Raw genomic sequence first — 16,563 nt, 5'->3', positions numbered from 1 at the left:
ATTGTTTGGTTCAGAAACGCTGCAGTTTCAGGCTGTGTTCACACACAGCGTTTTTTTAGCGTTTTTCACTATAAAAACGCTAAAAATAAGCTGCACAGTCATTTCTATGCATTTTTCACTTTTTGTGCACATTGATGCGTTTTTTACCGCGAAAAAACCGCATCGCGGTAAAAAACAGCATGCACATTAATTTTGCGTTTTTTTCCGCGGTTTAGGCTTCTCCCATGCTTTTAGAAACCGCTGCGGTAAAAAACGCATCAAAACCGCGCGGAAAACACAGCGGAAAAATAGGTGCGGTTTCTGGGAAGGGATTCAGGTTTTTGTGCAGAAATTTTCTGCAACGTGTGCACTTAGCCTTACACCTCATCCATTATGAGGTGTAAAACCGCAGATTTACCTGCGATTTTCTCTACAAAATCCGCACACCAAGAAAACTACGTGTGCACATACCCGTAAATCAAAACTGTAGTTTGTTACAAATTTCCAAGTGTTTTTTTTTTCAATTGTGTAAGGAAATGTTTTATTTTTTCTGCATTCCAAGCTGTTTTTTTTTTATTGGTAATTTAAGTTTATGCTTAGAACATACAACACTGCCCTTCACCTCTCCAAACAAACCTATTTCAACACCCTCATCACCTCACTGTCAAATAACCCGAAACGTCTCTTTGACACTTTTCATTCTCTACTCAATCCAAGAGTACAGGACCCAACCACAGAGCTCAGAGCTGACAATCTGGCCAATTACTTCAAAGAAAAAATTGACCAGATTCGACAGGAAATTATCTCCCAATCACCTCATACCATGCACTGTCCTCCCTCCCCCACTGCATCTAGCTCACTCTCTGATTTTGAACCAGTCACAGAAGAAGAAGTAAGCAGGCTCCTTGCATCTTCTCGCCCAACTACTTGCACCAGTGACCCATTTCCGTCACATCTCCTCCAGTCCCTTTCCCCTGCTGTCACCCCTCACCTAACTAAAATATTTAACCTCTCTCTCTCTTCTGGTATTTTTCCCTCCTCATTTAAGCATGCCATCATACATCCACTACTTAAAAAACCATCCCTCGACCAAAACTGTGCCGCTAACTATAGACCTGTCTCTAATCTTCCCTTCATCTCTAAACTCCTGGAACGCCTGGTCCACTCCCGTCTTGTCCGCTATCTCTCAGAAAACTCTGTTCTCGACCCTCTCCAATCCGGTTTCCGCTCTTTACACTCCACTGAAACTGCCCTCACTAAAGTCTCTAATGATCTACTAACAGCTAAATCAAATGGTCATTACTCCATGCTAATTCTCTTGGATCTCTCTGCACCATTCAACACTGTTGATCATCAGCTCCTCCACACTATGCTCCGTTCCATTGGCCTCAAGGACACCGTTCTCTCCTGGTTCTCCTCCTATCTCTCTGACCGCTCCTTTACTGTATCTTTTGCCGGTTCCTCCTCCTCTCACCTTCCCCTTACTGTTGGGGTCCCCCAAGGATCGGTTTTAGGCCCCCTCCTCTTCTCCTTGTACACTGCCCCTATTGGTCAAACAATCAGTAGATTTGGGTTCCAGTACCATCTCTATGCTGATGACACCCAATTATACGCTTCTTCTCCTGACATCACGCCAGCCTTTCTAGAAAACACCGGCGATTGTCTAAACACTGTGTCTAATATCATGTCCTCACTATATCTGAAACTGAACCTGTCAAAGACTGAACTCCTTGTGTTTCCTCCCTCTACTAATGTACCTATACCCGACATTGCTATTTCTGTGGGTGGCTCCACTATTACTCCCCAGCAACAGGCCCGCTGTCTTGGGGTCATACTTGATTCCGAGCTTTCCTTTGCCCCCCACATTTGATCACTGGCTCGCTCTTGTCATCTGCACCTCAAAAACATTTCTAGAATTCGACCTTTTCTTACCTTTGACTCTGCAAAAACTCTTACTGTTTCTCTTATTCATTCTCGTCTCGACTATTGTAACTCTCTTCTAATCGGTCTCCCTCTTACCAAACTCTCCCCTCTCCAATCTGTCTTGAATGCTGCAGCCAGGATCATATTCCTCACCAATCGTTACACCGATGCCTCTACCTTGTGCCAGTCGTTACACTGGCTACCCATCCACTCCAGAATTCAGTATAAACTTATTACCCTCACCCACAAAGCCCTCCATGGCTCAGCACCACCCTACATCTCCTCCCTTGTTTCAGTATACCACCCTACCCGCGCCCTCCGTTCTGCTGATGACCTGAGGTTGGTATCCTCAATAGTCAGAACCTCCCACTCCCGTCTCCAAGACTTTACACGTGCCGCGCCAATTCTTTGGAATGCACTTCCCAGGTCAATACGATTAGTCCCCAATCCCCACAATTTTAAGCGTGCCCTGAAAACACATTTATTCAGACTGGCCTATTGCCTCAACACATTATCCTAATCTATCCCTGTGTGGCACAGCCAAAAGTTTTACCATAACCAGATTTCCCGCATCATGTTCCCACATGCTTTATGCATCCATTAGCCCTCTGTGTCTGTACTGTTACACACTTAACATTATGGCTGGTCCATACAATCAGGGCAACTGTTACCACCCACCTTTCGTGTCTACCTCTTTCCTCATAGACTGTAAGCTTGCGAGCAGGGCCCTCATTCCTCTTGGTATCTGTTATGATCTATGTGATTATTGTTATGCTGTAATGTCTATTGTCTGTACAAATCCCCTCTGAAATGTAAAGTGCTGCGGAATATGTCGGCGCTATAGAAATAAAATTTATTATTATTATTGGTACCATTTTGGGGTGCACACAACAGTTGTTATTTGATTTTTTTTTTTTTTTTTTTTTTTATAGTGTTTAACTTTTGAGTTAAACCCTTATATATTGGAATCTTCTGCATTCATTTATTGATGTTGTTTGTTTGCTTTTTTTGTCGTACAATTTTGGAACCTGCTGCAATCACTTGTGCTATATATTGTACTTCTAGTATATACTGCAATAGTTTACTCCCAGGATATAAAAAGATGATGGCAGTGGGGCCTTCAGCAGGACTGTGGTAACTTTGGAAACCCATTGGTACCCCACCATTACGCCTCAGTGAGAAGAGGGGCGCGCAGTGGGCATTCCAATGGATGCCCTAGGTCACTGTCCTCAATTAATAATGCTATTTAAGTGGTTAAACCGCAGCTAGTTCTGATCCGGGGTTGTGTGTTCCTAAAGATTGACTCGAATTGTTCGATCTGGAATTCTGCTAGCAGAGGTAGTCTGCCTCTGCAGTATGGGATAAGTGCAGGGAGACTGAAGCTGGTCAGAGCTTGCAGTCCAGTTGGCAGGAGAGCTGGGTCTAAGGCTACTTTCACATCAGCGTTTTTTTGCGCAGCACATCGTTAGCAATAGAAATGCATGCAAAAAGCGCATCATGCGTTTTTGCATGCGTTTGCGTTTTTTATGCGCATTCGTTCTCTAGGGGTTAAAACCAGTGACTACACATTTTTACACCGAAAACGCAGACGAACGCATGTCCATGCGCACGCCTGCGTTTACATAGACTGTAATGCATTATTTTGTCGCATTCCATGCGCATGCATTTTTTTATGCCTTTCAGCGGACCCATAAATGCAACGGGTTGCGTCTAGTGCGCCTAGGCGCACACCTTAAAAAAACGCATGCGCAAGAAAACGCGTACGAACGCGTGCAAACACAAGACCATGCGCCCGTCATGTTAACCCCTTCCTGACATCCGACATACTATCCTGTGCATGGGACCCGGGCCCCTATGCCCATGGATAGGATAGTACGTCTACCGCGATCAGCGGCGCCCACGTGGTGAGCGCCGCTGATTGCGGCCGGGTGTCAGCTGATTATCACAGCTGACACCCGGCACAATGTGACACGTTAACCTCTTGCACACCGCGATCAAACATGATCGCGGTGTACCGGGGGGTTAAAGGGAAGCATCGGCAGGGAGGGGGCTCCCTCCGTGCTTCCCTGAGCCCCCCACGGCAGCGCAATGTGCAGCGCTGCTGCGGGGTGCTCCTTTCCTGCAGGCCCCCGAATCCAAGATGGCAACGGGGGCCTTCGGGGGCATGCAGGAAGCTGGCTTCCTCAGTGCCTGCAAAGCGCAGGCATGAGGAAGCCTTCTGCACTGCCTGTGACAGATCGCTGATGATCGCTGTGATGTGACAGATCAGCGATCTGTCACAGGACAGTGATGTCCCACCTGGGACTATTTAATAAAGTTAAAAAAAAAAAATAATAAAAAAAGTGTTAAAATTAAATTAAAAAAATCGCCAAATTAGAAAAAAAAAAATATATATTCCCCCAAATAAATCCATTTTTTGGAAATAAAAAAAACCAATAAAAGTACACATATTAGGTATCGCCGCGTCCGTAACGACCCGCCCTATAAAACTGTCCCATTAGTTAACCCCTTTAGCGAACCCCTTAAAAAATTAAAAACGAAGCAAAAAATAATGATTTATTATCATACCGCCAAACAAAGTGTAATAACGCGCGATCAAAAAGACGCATATAAATATCCATGGTACCGCTGAAAACGTCATCTTGTCCCGCAAAAAACGAGCCACCACACAGCATCATCAGAGAAAAAATAAAAAAGTTATAGCTCGCAGAATAAAGCGATGCAAAAATAATTATTTTTTATATAAAATAGTTTTCATTGCATAAAACCGACAAAACATAAAAAAAGACCTAAATGAGGTATCGCTGTAACCGTACTGACCCAAAGAATAAAACCGCTTTATCAATTTTATCGCACACGGAACGGTGTAAACGCACCCCCCCCCAAAAGAAATTCATGAAACGCTGGTTTTTGTTCATTCTGCGTCCCAAAAATTGGAATAAAAAGCGATCAAAAAATGTCACGTGCCCGAAAATGATACCAATAAAAACGTCAACTCGTCCCACAAAAAATAAGACCTCACATGACTTGGTGGGTCAAAATACGGAAAAACTATAGCTCAATATGTGGTGATGCAAAAACTATTTTTACAATAAAAAGCGTCTTTTAGCGTGCGACAGCTGCCAAACATAAAAACCGCCATAAATAGTAAATCAAACCCCCCGTTATCACCCCCTTAGTTAGGGAAAAATAATAAAATAAAAAAAGTATATTTATTTCCATTTTTCCATTAGGGGTAGGGTTAGGGCTGAGATTAGGGTTAGGGGTGTGTTGGGGTTCGGGTTGGAGTTAGAATTGGGGGTTTCCACTGTTTGGGCACATCAGGGGATCTCCAAATGCAACATGGCGTCTGATCTCAATTCCAGCCAATTCTGAGTTGAAAAAGTCAAATGGTGCTCCTTCCCTTCCAAGCTCAGCCATGCGCCCAAACAGTGTTTTACCCCCACATATAGGGTGTCAGCCTACTCAGGTCAAATTGCAAAACAATTTTTGGGGTCCAATTTCTCCTGTTACCCTTAGGAAAATAAAAAATTGGGGGCAAAAATATCATTTTTGTGGAAAAAAAATGTTTTTTTTATTTTCACGTCTGAGCGTTATAAACTTCTGTGAAGCACTTGGGGGTTCAAAGTGCTCACCACATATCTAGATAAGTTCCGTGGGGGGTCTAGTGTCCAAAATGGGGTCACTTGTGGGGAGTTTCAATAGTTTAGGTACATCAGGGGCTCTCCAAAGGCAACATGACACCCGCAGAACATTCCCTCAAAGTCTGCATTCCAAAACGTCACTACTTCCCTTCCGAGCCCCGACGTGTGTCCATACAGTAGTTTTCTCCCACATGTGGGGCGTCAGCGTACTCAGGACAAATTGGACAACAACTTTTGGGGTTCAATTTCTCCTGTTACCCTTGGGAAAATAAAACAATTGGGGACTAATTGATCATGTTTGTGGAAAAAATATGAATTTTTTATTTTCACGCCCGGGCGTTATAAACTTCTGTGAAGCACTGGGGGGTTCAAAGTGCTCACCACACATCTAGATAAGTTCCTTAGGGGGTCTAGTTTCCAAAATGGTGTCATTTGTGGGGGGGGGGGGTTTCCACTGTTTTGGTACATCAGGGGTTTTCAAATCGCGACATGGTGTCCGATCTCAATTCCAGCCAAAAACGTCAAATGGCGCTGCTTCCCTTCCGAGCTCTGCCATGCGCCCAAATAGTGGTTTACCCCCACATGTGGGGTATCAGCGTACTCAGGACAAATTGCACAATAACTTTTAGGGTCCTGTTACCCTTGGAAAAATAAGAATTGAGGGTGAAAAGATAATTTTTGTGGAAAAAATATGATTTTTTTTAATTGTACCGCTGTACGTTATAAATTTCTGTAAAGCCCTTGTGGGTTCAAAGTTCTCACATATCTAGATAAGTTCCTTGGGGGGTCTAGTTTCCAAAATGGGGTCACTTGTAGGGGGTTTCCACTGTTTAGGTTCATCAGGGACTCTCCAAACGTGACATGGCGTCCGATCTGAATTCCAGCCAATTTTGCATTGAAAAAGTCAAACGGCGCTCCTTCCATTCTGAGCTCTGCCATGCGCCAAAACAGTCGTCCCCCCACATATCAGGTATCAGCGTACTCAGGACAAATTGCACAATAACTTTTGCAGTCCAATTTCTCCTGTTACCCTTGGTAAAATAAAAAAAATTGAACCTGAAGTATTTTTTTTGTGAAAAAAAGTTAATGTTCATTTTTATTTTTTTTTTAAATATTCAAAAAAATTCCTGTGACGCACCTAAAGGGTTAATAAACTTCTTGAATGTGGTTTTGAGCACCTTAAGGGGTGCAGTTTTTAGAATGGTGTCACTTTTGGGTATTTTCTATTATATAGACCCCTCAAAGTGGCTTCAAATGTGATGTGGTCCTAAAAATAAAATGGTGTTGTAAAAATGAGAAATCGCTGGTCAAATTTTAACCCTTATAACTTCCTAACAACAAAAAATTTTGGTTCCAAAATTGTTCTGATGTAAAGTAAACATGTGGGAAATGTTAGTTATCAAGTTTTTTGTGTGCCGTATCTCTGTGATTTAAGGGCATAAAAATTCAAAGTTGGAAAATTGCAAAATTTTCGCCAAATTTCCGTTTTTCTCACAAACGCAAGTTATTTGAATGAAAATTTTACCACTAACCACTACCACTAACATGAAGTACAATATGTCACGAGAAAACATTGTCAGAATCACCGGGATCCATGGAAGCGTTCCAGAGTTATGACCTCATAAAGGGACAGTGGTCAGAATTGTAAAAATTGGCCCGGTCATGAACGTGCAAACCACCCTTGGGGGTGAAGGGGTTAAACAGGGACTCATGGATGCGCTGTACAAAAACCGCTAATGTGAAACCAGCCTAAAGCAGGGGTGCACAACACTTTTTGGGCCAAGGGCCACATTCCTATACTTAACCAATCCCATGGAGTACTTGCATAAATACATTACCAGAACCACCATCAGTACATTAATACATCACCAGAACCAAGTTTTGAGGACTTGGGGAGTTTCTGCTCCCCCCAAAATTAATTTAAACACACCCTAAATGAAATTGTTTTTTTTTTTTGTTTGCAGCAGACATTCACCAGATCCTCCTCCAAATCTCTAAGTTTTCAGGATTTTTAATTTTTAACATAGCCGTGTAGCACGTTATGGATTGCTACATTGTGCAAGATCTGAACCATTGTCAATGCACAAATGGGCTGCCACAGTTGGTGCACGTATGGGGTCATCAGAGCCACCGTCTGTACATGTATACAGCACCAAGCTTAGTACAGCGATCAATTGTAGTGTCAGGTCAGCCCCATATGTACAGGTGCATCTCACAAAATTAGAATATCATCAAAAAATTAATTTATTTCAGTTCTTCAATTCAAAAAGTGAAACTTGTATTTTATATAGTCATTACAATCAGTGATCTATTTCAAGTGTTTATTTCTGTTAATGTTGATGATTATGGCTTACAGCCAATGAAAACCCAAAAGTCGTCATCTCATCACTAAATTAGAATACTTTATAACTGAATCACAGTATCAAAAAATATTTTTGAGATTAAGTCAAAAATTCACAGTTATCTCATATATTCCTGTTAAAAATTTCAAACCTTTAATAATCAATTAAGCAAAAAATACACTAAAATTAGTAATGCATCATACACAAAAGAATGAACACCATAGGGAAGTGCCTGTCCCTATGCTGACCTGTCCCTACCTGTCAGCGGAGGTTGGAGCCCTAGGACCTGCGCATTGGCCCCCCCACTCCTCGACTGCTCTCCCTGCTACCCCTATAGGGCCCTGTAGTGGCAGGGTTGTGATAAGGTGTTAAAAAGGTAGGTGAGAAAGAGGAGAAATGTCTGAGTGAAGGCTTCTTGGATTTCTTCCCAGGTGCTCATCTCAATTGAGATGTATACTATGATAAATGGTCTCTATCTAGAGATTTATATTCTCCAGCACCCTCATATCTAGACTAATCTAATGTGGTTATGTTTAGATATAAGTAGAGCTCCCAAAAAGACCAAAAAAAAGGACTATTGAGCCGCTATACAATTAGAAGTACATCAAAAATCATTAGATATAATCTCCTCAGCACACATCCTCTTGTAATTCAATATTTCATATAAAGGTCACTGATACATATATGAAAAAAATACCCCTTGAAAAAGCCCCCTCAAAAAAACGAAACTCGGGTGTGGTGCACCACATCAAAAAACAAAAATGCAAGAATATGTATATAGTGTAAACTATGTACATCTATATGTAAAAATTAACCAGGATACAAAAATTCCCTGTATGCACGGCAGGGCTGTGGAGTCGGTGCTCATTTTGGTGGAGTCGGTATAAAATAGACCGACTCCTAAAATATATAATAAATTGGGTACAGTAGCTCAATGCAGAATGTGCTGAATATTTTTTCATAGGAATTTGGGAAAGTTATGAAATGTCCTAAAAATGGCTGTTCTATTCCTGATCTAAGGCTACATTCACACACAGCGTTTTTCCTGCGTTTTGAGTTTACGTTTTTCAGTTGCAAAAGCAGATCAGCTTTTTAAAAAACCGCATCACCTGAAAGGTTTTTGAGCTCATAGATAATGTTTTCAATAGCAAAAGCAGATTAGAAATCTGCTCTATCCATCCATTTATCCATATCTGTCTGTACATATCTTATCTGTACCAAAAAGAATGAAAGCCGGGTAACACAGACTGAAGGGGGCTTTACACATAGCGATATCGCTAGCAATATTGCTAAAGCGTCACCGATTTTGTGACGCAGCAGCGATATTGCTATGTGTGATACTTACCGCCGACCGGCTCCCCGCTGGTTATCGCTGATCGCGCACGTCCATTTCGCGTGGACGCGGGCGGGAGGACGTCATCATCGCCGCATCTGAAAGGTAAGTAACGACCGCTGCTACGTCGCTGTGAGATCTGCCTGTTTGGCAGCTCACTAGCGACGTACCAGCTATCCTGACCGGGTCATATCATTGTCGGGATCGCTGGTGCATCGCTAGATGTAAAGGGGGCTTAACACTCCTTTTCAAGTGTAGGGGTGTGCAGTATGAGCTTCTGCAGCAGCTGAGGTGTGCAGTATGAGGTTCTGCCCCCCCTAGGTTTGATCCTGGCTACGCCATTATATAGAGCATAGCACACCAACAGGTGCCGTGGCGTGCGTGTCAGCTGATTGCGTGTCAGTTACCTGTTTCCTGTTCCCTGATACAGCTCCTGCAGAGTCCCCACATACCTATGCTCTATATAATGGCAGTTAGCGGCTACAGACTTCAGGCATCATACCATGAGAGGGGATTGTCCCTGACCATCTAGGCACATCCTGCACATCTTATGTTTAAGATAAGTGCTCCACTTTTTCCATCACACTCCTGATGAACCTCGGAAGGGGGGAAACGCGTCGAGTTTACATTGGAGTTACAGTGGGGAAAAAAAGTATTTAGTCAGTCAGCAATAGTGCAAGTTCCACCACTTAAAAAGATGAGAGGCGTCTGTAATTTACATCATAGGTAGACCTCAACTATGGGAGACAAACTGAGAAAAAAAAATCCAGAAAATCACATTCTGTTTTTTTTTTTCATTTTATTTGCATATTATGGTGGAAAATAAGTATTTGGTCAGAAACAAAATTTCATCTCAATACTTTGTGATATATCCTTTGTTGGCAATGACAGAGGTCAAATGTTTTCTGTAAGTCTTCACAAGGTTGCCACACACTGTTGTTGGTATGTTGGCCCATTTCTCCATGCAGATCTCCTCTAGAGCAGTGATGTTTTTGGCTTTTCGCTTGGCAACACGGACTTTCAACTCCCTCCAAAGGTTTTCTATAGGGTTGAGATCTGGAGACTGGCTAGGCCACTCCAGGACCTTGAAATGCTTCTTACGAAGCCACTCCTTCGTTGCCCTGGCGGTGTGCTTTGGATCATTGTCATGTTGAAAGACCCAGCCACGTTTCATCTTCAATGCCCTTGCTGATGGAAGGAGGTTTGCACTCAAAATCTCACGATATATGGCCCCATTCATTCTTTCATGTACCCGGATCAGTCGTCCTGGCCCCTTTGCAGAGAAACATCCCCAAAGCATGATGTTTCCACCACCATGCTTTACAGTAGGTATGGTGTTTGATGGATGCAACTCAGTATTCTTTTTCCTCCGAACACGACAAGTTGTGTTTCTACCAAACAGTTCCAGTTTGGTTTCATCAGACCATAGGACATTCTCCCAAAACTCCTCTGGATCATCCAAATGCTCTCTAGCAAACTTCAGACGGGCCCGGACATGTACAGGCTTAAGCAGTGGGACACGTCTGGCACTGCAGGATCTGAGTCCATGGTGGCATAGTGTGTTACTTATGGTAGGCCTTGTTACATTGGTCCCAGCTCTCTGCAGTTCATTCACTAGGTCCCCCCGCGTGGTTCTGGGATTTTTGCTTACCGTTCTTGTGATCATTCTGACCCCACGGGGTGGGATTTTGCGTGGAGCACCAGATCGAGGGAGATTATCAGTGGTCTTGTATGTCTTCCATTTTCTAATTATTGCTCCCACAGTTGATTTCTTCACTCCAAGCTGGTTGGCTATTGCAGATTCAGTCTTCCCAGCCTGGTGCAGGGCTACAATTTTGTTTCTGGTGTCCTTTGACAGCTCTTTGGTCTTCACCATAGTGGAGTTTGGAGTCAGACTGTTTGAGGGTGTGCACAGGTGTCTTTTTATACTGATAACAAGTTTAAACAGGTGCCATTACTACAGGTAATGAGTGGAGGAAAGAGGAGAAGAAGTTACAGGTCTGTGAGAGCCAGAAATCTTGATTGCTTGTTTCTGACCAAATACTTATTTTCCACCATAATATGCAAATAAAATGAAAAAAAAACAATGTGATTTTCTGGATTTTTTTTGCTCACTTTGTCTCCCATAGTTGAGGTCTACCTATGATGTAAATTACAGACGCCTCACATCTTTTTAAGTGGTGGAACTTGCACTATTGCTGACTGACTAAATACTTTTTTTTCCCCACTGTATATCTGGTGATAAATGGGCTAATTAACCCTTTCCTAAGTTTTCTTTGCATGGTGATGTGGATAGATTGAACCCATTTCTTTATATTTTTCAATCATACTGTCCATGAATGAAGGGCTAAATTGAATTGACTTGCTATGTATTTGATTATGATGTTATTGGAGAGAGGGGTCATCTATTCTCCCTCTTTTACTACTACATGATCATGAGGAACAGTTTGTGTGCTCCTGTATATTTTTAGGCTATATAGTCCATGAACGAATGGATTATTGGAACCCCCATATATTGTGGATTTTTGTATGCTGTGCATTGCGCAATAGTCTATAGTGTGGATATGTTTTCAACATACAGACCAAGAATAACTGAACAATTCTTTCACCATTATGGGAATAAGATGTATTGATAATTCGCCAGATGATTACAACTAATTGGGCTAGATTACCCGTGCATACAGGGAATTTTTGTATCCTGGTTAATCTTTACATATAGATGTACATAGTTTACACTATATACACATTCTTATATTTTTGATGTGGTGCACCACACCCGAGTTTCGTTTTTTTGAGTGGGTTTTTTGATGCGGTACTTTATAACTCCAGCTTAAAAAATGATTTTAAAATCCGAAATATTGGTCTACTGAAATGTATATTCAATAAATGCACTCAATACTTGGTCGGGGCTCCTTTAGCATCAGTTACTGCATCAATGCGGCCTGGCATGGAGGTGATCAGCCTGTGGCACTGCTGAGGTGTTCTGGAAGCCCAGGTTGCTTTGATAGCAGCCTTCAGCTCATCTGCATTGTTGGGTCTGGTGTCTCTCTGTGGTGTCCTCCCCGCGCTGGCCCCCTCCGTGGTGTCCTCCCCGCGCTTGCCACCTCCGAGCAGATGGATACTATTTCTGATAGGAACAGTCAGGGATAGGCAGACGGGTACTATTATTCTTGGGGACAATCAAGAACGGGAAAATAAGAAAAAATAAAAGCTTAATTCGAGTGTAATACTATAAAAAAATATTAAATACTTTTTAAATATGAAAACAGGGTAATAAGTAAAAGATATTAACAGTCTGATATGGCAATAAATGTCAAGTATGATTCCATAAAACAATTCAATTCATATCTCATTTGGGCCCATATAGTGTCTACAAATCAATTCCTAAAAATGTATACCGTACATCAATTAGTAGAGTAAGGTAAGCAGAATTATTCAGGAATAGAATCCATAATTTATAGACATTTATTAGTCCCATTAGCAAGTGTCCTATAACTAAGGGTGTAAATATAGTGGGTGCAGGGATTAAAGTTGCAAAAACTTCCTTTTGCACATATTAGAAGATTAAAACTGTGAAACACCAGTGGTTGGTATTTAAAGGCCTGGCTGAGAGATTTTGACTTGGGGCCAACAAGTTACACCAGTGCTATAGCAGATCATCAGGGTGTTATGATAGAATTCATAAAGCACTATTTACAGAGCTACGCCCTAGATGGTAACTTACTGAGGATTCATCCACCATAATTCTAGGTAGATCATTAGCTGTAGACTGTGTCTATGAGGCTGGGTGAAGGCACTTTTGAATTGCCAGTAAAGAACTTCAAAGTAACTGCACATAACAATGCAGGCAGACCAGTTTGGCTGGATTTCCCACTAAAGTACTACATCAATCTATCAAATGGCAGATGGTGGTATCCGTGCTCAAGGCAAAGAAGAATAGCAGTGCATGAGAGTTGGTACTCATCGAGTTTGCATATCGATTTACTGCTCCACATCCTTCTGTTGATATACCACAATGCTGGTCTACGATAGCGGGAGTTCCGGTTTCGCATGAGGTGCAACCCATCAGCCGGTGTCATAGTGTGAGTCGACAATATACATGACTTGGTGACATTAATACTCTGACACAATTCATCACGTAACAGGAGTTCATCAGGAGGAGTTAAGATACCCTAAATACCAACCATGAGCCAAATGAAGCATGACATGCACGCATACAGTTGTGGCCAAAAGTATTGACACCCCTGCAATTCTGTCAGCTAATACTCAGTTTCTTCCTGAAAATGATTGCAAACACAAATTCTACGGGTTGACAGTGTTGTACCCTCGGACTGCAGGGCAGCTTGAACTTGTTTGGTTGTTAGTCGAGATTCTTTATCCAACATCCGCACAATCTTGCGTTGAAATCTCTTGTCAATTTTTCTTTCCGTCCACATCTAGGGAAGTTAGCCACAGTGCCATGGGCTTTAAACTTCTTGATGACACTGTGCACGGTAGACACAGGAACATTCAGGTCTTTGGAGATGGACTTGTAGCCTTGAGATTGCTCATGCTTCCTCACAATTTGGTTTCTCAAGCCCTCAGACAGTTCTTTGGTCTTCTTTCTTTTCTCCATGCTCAATGTGGTACACACAAGGACACAGGACAGAGGTTGAGTCAACTTTAATCCATGTCAACTGGCTGCAAGTGTGATTTAGTTATTGCCAACACCTGTTAGGTGCCACAAGAAAGTTACAGGTGCTGTTAATTACACAAATTAGAGAAGCATCACATGATTTTTCGAACAGTGCCAATACTTTTGTCCACCCTCTTTTTTATGTTTGATGTGGAATTATATCCAATTTGGCTTTAGGACAATTATTTTTGTGTTTTTTCATTTAAGACAATAATACCAAAGAATTTGTGATTGCAATCATTTTCAGGAAGAAACTGAGTATTATCTGACAAAATTGCAGGGGTGTCAATACTTTTGGCCACAACTGTAATGTAACAGTAATTGAAAATAAGAGAAAATCCCACCTTAATCTCTTTAATTTTGTTGGCTGTCACAACACCAGAAAACAGACAGGGAGGATAGAAGTAAGAAAATAATAATCATAAGGAATAATAGAAATTTTAGTATCTTTCCTAATAGATACTAAATAATACAATGAAAATACTAATAAAAAAAAGTCAAGTAATGTACAGGTGTGTGAGCACTAATACCTCTAGGATCAGGCAGCCTGGTACTAATTCTCATACAAACAGGTACAAGCGGACGGCACAAATACTCGTAGGGATGATGAGGAACAGGCGAGCAGGCTGGCACTAATACTCATAGAGATGGTCAGGGACAGGTGCTATTGCTCTTAAGGACAGTCGGGAACGAACGAGTACTAATGCTCTTAGGGACGGTCAAGAATGCGCTCTCGGGCGCTAATGCTCTTAGGGATGGTCAGGGACAGGTGCTAATGCTCTTGGGGACTGTCACTGAATAGACGCTAATGCTCTTGGGGACGGGCAGATGGGCACTAATGTTCTTAGGAATGGTCAGGAACAGGTGCTCATTCTCTTTGGGACGGTCACTAAACAGGCGTTAATGCTCTTGGGGGACAGGCGGATGGGCGCTGATAGTCAGGGACAGGTGCTAATGCTTTTGTGGATGGTCAGTAATGGGCGGACGGGCGCTAATTCTCTTAGGACAGTCAGGAACAGTCGCTAATGTTAGGGACAGTCAGACAAGCTATTGCTCGAAACATGCAGATACATACATGAACACACACACACACACACCCCTTCCCTACTTTTCAGTAGTTACATAATTTCACATGCTTTTTTTTCTCCTGTTGGTCCTCCTGTAGGAAGCCTTATAGCTCCTCCTCAAGCCTTCAGGACTTGAATAGATTTGGTCATTCGTCCGTAAACGTGCATGTCCAGCAGGGCTGTGGAGTCAGTAAGCCAAACCTGTGACTCCCGACTCTACACCGAATCTCCGACTGCCACATATATTGCTTATATTTAGTTGAAAAATTTATTGTAGTACAATGTGAACATCAGACATTTAATCATTTTTATGATACAATAATCAAGATATTTAGATAGAACATAATATATATTTATTGGAATACAACTTTAGAACACAAAAACCTGTAATAAATTGTAAATATGTAATACACTATGTAATATTGATATATATTCTCAGTGTGGATGTGTGTGTGGATGTCCGGGATTGGCATCCGCACCGTCGCAGCTACAGCCACAAAATTTGGCACAGTCACACATCTGGACCCCGAGAACGCCATAGGCTATGTTGTAAGGTGAAATTTTAACCCTGCGCGTTCCAATTCACCAAACAATTTTGCCCCTATCTACATAATGGGGAAAAAGTGAAAGGAAAAGTGTTGGAGGCAAATTGACAGCTGCCAGATGTGAACAAGGGGGACTGAAAGAATGAGAGCGATGGCACCAAACAGTATATACCGTACAGTTGCTAAGGTGGGGCCCTGACATGAGATACTCATCACACACGGGTATATGAACACACACACAGTGTGCCACACACTACCATGTGCTTCAACACATATACCACCCTCAGCACACATTTCACCGCACATGCACCAACCTCGCCACATAAAAGTCGAAACACAAAAGTCGCCACTCAAAACTCACCACACTGTCCCAGAGCTGTTTAAAAGATGAAAAATGAGCTGTGAGTGGTTGCTATCTGCCACAGTTTTCTTTGTAGACAATTGTGGTAACTGAGGCCTATTATTCTTATTTCTATGGTGTTATCATCCTTCTGTAAAGCTGGAAATAACACAATTTATTACCGTGCCAACACAGACCACCCTCTGACACAGACTGCAGGGGGAGCCCAGTATCACACAGGATAGGATTAGATGCACGGCTCAGCAGTCAGTATCACACAGGAGAGGATTAGACACATGGCTCAGCAGGCAGTATCACACAGGAGAGGATTAGATACACAGCTCAGCAGTCGGCATCACACAGGATAGGAATAGATACACTCCTAGCAGTCAGTATCACACAGGATAGGAATAGATACACGCCTAGCAGTCAGTATCACACAGGATATAATTACACAGCTCAGCAGTCAGTATCACACAGGATAGGATTAGATACATGGCTCAGCAGACAGTATCACACATAATAGTATTAGATACACGGCTCAGCAGTCAGTATCACACAGGATTGGATTAGATGCACGGTTTTTATGTGCAATATAATCATGATAATTTGTTATAACTAACAAATCCTAAATTTAGACCAAAATAATGAAGGACACACCTCAAGCCAAGATAAACACCAAAAAACAGAAGTGTGAAACCAAGAATATAATTAA

At 42.1% G+C, this 16,563-nt stretch overlaps 1 protein-coding gene across 4 annotated transcripts in view; it reads left to right on the top strand.

Annotated features, from left to right (window-relative positions):
• RNFT1 (ring finger protein, transmembrane 1) overlaps positions 1–16,563 on the top strand; it is a 53,894-nt gene that overhangs the window by 792 nt on the left and 36,539 nt on the right. The window lies entirely within an intron of this gene.

The sequence above is a fragment of the Dendrobates tinctorius genome, unplaced genomic scaffold, assembly GCF_039654945.1.
Source record: "Dendrobates tinctorius isolate UK_male_01 unplaced genomic scaffold, ASM3965494v1 ptg000007l, whole genome shotgun sequence".
Lineage (NCBI taxonomy): Eukaryota > Metazoa > Chordata > Amphibia > Anura > Dendrobatidae > Dendrobates > Dendrobates tinctorius.
This window is presented reverse-complemented; position numbering and strand designations above follow the sequence as displayed.